The sequence below is a fragment of the Papio anubis genome, chromosome 16, assembly GCF_008728515.1.
Source record: "Papio anubis isolate 15944 chromosome 16, Panubis1.0, whole genome shotgun sequence".
In the NCBI taxonomy this organism is placed as follows: Eukaryota; Metazoa; Chordata; class Mammalia; order Primates; family Cercopithecidae; genus Papio; species Papio anubis.
The window spans coordinates 5,508,284-5,512,503 of NC_044991.1; positions in this window are offsets into that span (position 1 = coordinate 5,508,284).

Genomic DNA, 4,220 nt, shown 5'->3' on the forward strand with positions numbered 1-4,220 from the left:
TCTTCCTCTAATCTTTTTTTCTGTCATGGGCATTTCAGGGTAAATACAGATATAGCAAAGCGATCATGATTGAACCTTAATTTGCCCCCAATGATTCCTTGAACTTTTTTTGGAGCTTTCACACAAGCTGCTTTTTTGAACTGGAGTGTGCTGGAGGCAGACAGAAATCACCCTGTGTGCTGGCTTTGCCTGTCATGAGCCAGTGAGGAGTCCAAGAAGTGGTGGGCAGGTCAGTGACTGGGGTTTGGCCAGAGATGCCATATTTGCAGAATTAAATCATTTCAAGATAAATTTCAAGGCCTGGCACAGTGGCTCACGCCTGTAATCCCAGCACTTGGGGAGGCCGAGGCGGGCAGATCACTTGAGGTCAGGAGTTCGAGACCAGCCTGGCCAACATGGTGAAACCCTGTCTCTACTAAAAATACAAAAATTAACCGGGCATGGTGATGTGCACCTGTAGTCCCAGCTACTCAGGAGGCTGAGGCGGGAGAATCGCTTGAACCTGGGAGGCGGAGGTTGCAGTGAGCCGAGCTCACACCACTGCACTCCAGCCTGGGTGACAGAGACTCCATCTCAAAAAAACAAAAAAAAAATGCATTTCAAGTTTAGCGTTCAGCCTCCACAAGGTAGTGCATACCCTTTCAGTTGTACTGTAAAATTTCCCAAGCTTTTTCAGAGAACCTCTTAACCCTCACAGAAGTGGGAAAACAATGGAACAGAGGCCAGGAGTCCCAAGTTCAGGTTTTGCAGGCTCCAGGTAAGCTGCCTGGTCTAACGGAAGATGAGGTGTTCGCACCAGGCGGCTCTCCTGCAGCTCAGCGGGCGAGGGGACCTCGAGCAGGTTCTCGCGTTTTCTGGCGGATCCTTGCCAGCCTGCTACTGCAAGGCCCTCGTAGGTGGAAGCGGGCTCGTTGTCGCCTTTCACACCACGAGCTTTTCCTTTCCATGGTCAGATGGACTGAGGAAGTCACCAGCGATGGGTGTAAGGCCCAAGGCACCGCAGAAAGTTACAAAATGGAAAATGAGGGGCAGAGAGAAAAGAGGGTCTGAGAGGAATGCAAGCATTCTGGAACATAGTAAGGGACACCCCACCAGTGACACTTCTTGGGAACAGTCACTGCCTTAGAAACACCAGACCAGGAGAATTTTCTGACCAGCGCCTCAAAGGCAGCCCATGAAGATGGCGGTCAGGAAGGAGACGGTCTAGCGGGTGAGGACTTCCTTGTCATCCAGGTCAACCCCCTTCTCGTTGAACAGTGGGGAGTCCTTTTAAAGCAGTCACCTGAAAAATGTTTAATAGATATTTGGGGAGAGTCTGTATCTTGGAAGCTGCCTGCAGGAACTTCATTCCTATTCATTGCCTCCTCTGGAAGGCTAATTTTGCTGTTTCAGTTCCTTTATCCTTAGATGAGCTTTTAGGAACTACTGTCATGCCCTAGCTTAGAAGGAAAAAAGTTAACTGGAAAGGAAAACCTTTGGGAATCATACTGGGAGGAGAGGGGAATGTAACTCAATCCGTACAATAACACAGTTCATTGTAAATAGACATGTTGACTGTGGTAACGTGCTATACTTTGTGCCTGATTGTTAAAATGACGAGAATAGCTGGAAAATTTACATGAGGAAGGGAAAATACTTGTTTCTGGGGATGAAGGATCATGTTCTTTTCTTTCCTTGCAGCATCACCAAATTGCCCCCGACCTAGTCTCTCCATCAGCCACCAGGTTAACGAGATTTCTTTCCTCCGGGTGGACCGGGGTCTTTCCTCTTGGAGTCTGACTTTAATAAAACAATTAGGTTGCTCCTTTTGAAATAACCATGGCTTTTAGCCGAATTTTATGCTACTCTGAATAAATAATTTTGCTCAAAAGATTTTAGCCAATTCCAGAAGTCAGTGGAGTCATTTAGCGGGCACGTCCATCTCCTTAACATGGCACGCGGGGAGAGGAGTGTGGGGCTGGGACCTCAAGCTGCAGCACCTCAGACACACTCAACCCTGGGCCTGGGTTTCCTCAAGTGGAATCACCACTTTCCTTCCAGGGATGCGACAATGTTGAAGTGAGACAAGGTACGTCCAAAGGCTGGCGTAGTTCCTGGCAATGCTGATAACTACGGCCATTTCTTCCCGGCGTGCCCAAGGGGTATTTCATGGGCCATCTTTAGAGTCATCAGGAGTGCATGTGTGCCAGCGGTTCCCAAATGTGAACGTGCATCAGGATCACCTAATGCACGCTCTAACCCAACGTTCAAACCCAGAAGACTGGTAAGGAAAGTACTTTGGAATCAGTGATGACGGCTGCACCACTCTGTGAGTATGCTGAAAGCCACTGAATCGTATACTTTAAAGGGGTGCAGTTTATATGAATTCTATCTCAATTTTAAAAAATGGGCTCCAGCCTGAGGTGCTGATTCAGTAGCCTAGTTGGGGCCCATGGGTTTGCCTTTTTCTGGGGCAGGCGGGGGAACGGGCAGAGTCTTGTCCTGTCACCCAGACTGGAGTAGAGTGGTGCGACCACAGCTTACTACAGCCTGGACCTCCTGGGCTTAAGCGATTCCTTCCACTACCACGCCCAGCTAATTAAAAAAAAAAAAAATTTTTTTTTTTTTTTTTTTTTTTTTAGAGACAGGGTCTTGCTGTGTTGCCCAGGCTGGTCTCTAACTCCTGGGCTCAAGCAAGCTTCCCACCTCAGCCTCCCAAAGTGCTGCAATTACAGGCATGAGCTACCTTGCCCAGACGGGTTTGCTTTTTTTTTTTTTTTTTTTTTGAGATAGGGTCTTGCTTTGTCACCCAGGCTGGAGTGCAGTGCAGTGGCATGATCACTGCCGGCTCCCTGGAGCCTCCACCTCCTGGGATCAAGCCATCCTCCCACCTCAGCCACCCACGTAGCTGGGACAACAGGTGCGTGCCATCGTGCCTGGTTACATTTTGTATTCTTTGTAGAGCCAGGGTTTTGCTATGTTGCATGTTGGGGACCAGCCTCAGCACCACCCACAGGGTACCCGAAGTCTGTTGGCGACAAAGGATTGAGAAGAGACAGGCTAAGAGTAAAGGTGGAGCCAGGGGGCCAGTTGCAAAATGTGGAGGCTGCAAAAGGCTCAGAGCTCTGGTCTCTACAGTATTTATTGAGTACAATTACAGAAGCAGATGTTGAGGGCGGAACAGTGAAAGGGTGCAGTGCGTCACAGGCGTAATCTACAGCAATAGCGGTTTAAATGAATCTCCTTTGTGCTCAAACAGCGTATCTTTAACTTATCGGAGAGTAGCTAGTGGGAGCGGCTTACTAGGAGCCTGCATGTCTGTCCACATTCCAGTGCTTCAAAGGAGTGTCTTTCTCCTTGAACACAGCGTTTACAGATAGGAGAGCGGGTCTCACTCTAAGCATGGGAACATGATGGCAAATAGGCTTTCCTCCTCACAGGCCTCTTGTGACTTTCCACAACTTAATGTCCCGTATTTTTATGGTCAGTTTATACAGGCACCCACAAGCCCTTTTCCCAACAGTTGCACAGGCTGATCTTGAACTCCTGGGCTCAAGCGATCCACCCACCTCGGCCTCCCAAAGTGTTAGGATTACAGGCGTGAGCCACCGCGCCTGTCCGGGCTTGCATTTCTATCAAGTTCCTATGTGGCAGTCCCAAAACCACTTTGAGAACCCAGGTTCTAGCCCAGCCATGCAGCTGAGTATCTGTACAGGGCTTCTGTGGTTTAGGCACCATCTTCCTCTTGAGATAACATTCTTAGTGTCATTTAGTTTCTATTAGATGTTAACAGTTCAGGAAAATACTTTGATGAATAACAAGTCTTTGCAGTACTATTTTTTTAAACCAGAAAATACCCCTTATAAACCAAATAAATGCTGAGTAACGTAGGAAAGGTTAAAAATATGTCTCAAAGGTTTGCTCTGAGGACTAACCAAGGTAATACATATAAAGCAGCTAGCCAATGCTTTGCACACTAGCCCATTAGGGATCAATTGTTCCCATTCCAATCTGTTAAGATTTTAATCCGACAGGAACCCTTGGTCTGAATGGTTTAAAAGTAGTCTCAACCCCCAGCCAGGAGTCTGGTAATAAATTGGTCTCTCACTCACCTCCAAGCCGACCCTCCTGTTGTTCAAGAACTTTGTGGTTGCAGCTTCTGCGTGATTCTTTTCCTCAGGTCTGACTTGTATTAATGCCAAGTGCATCACAGACGAACATAAGACTGCCATACACTGGGA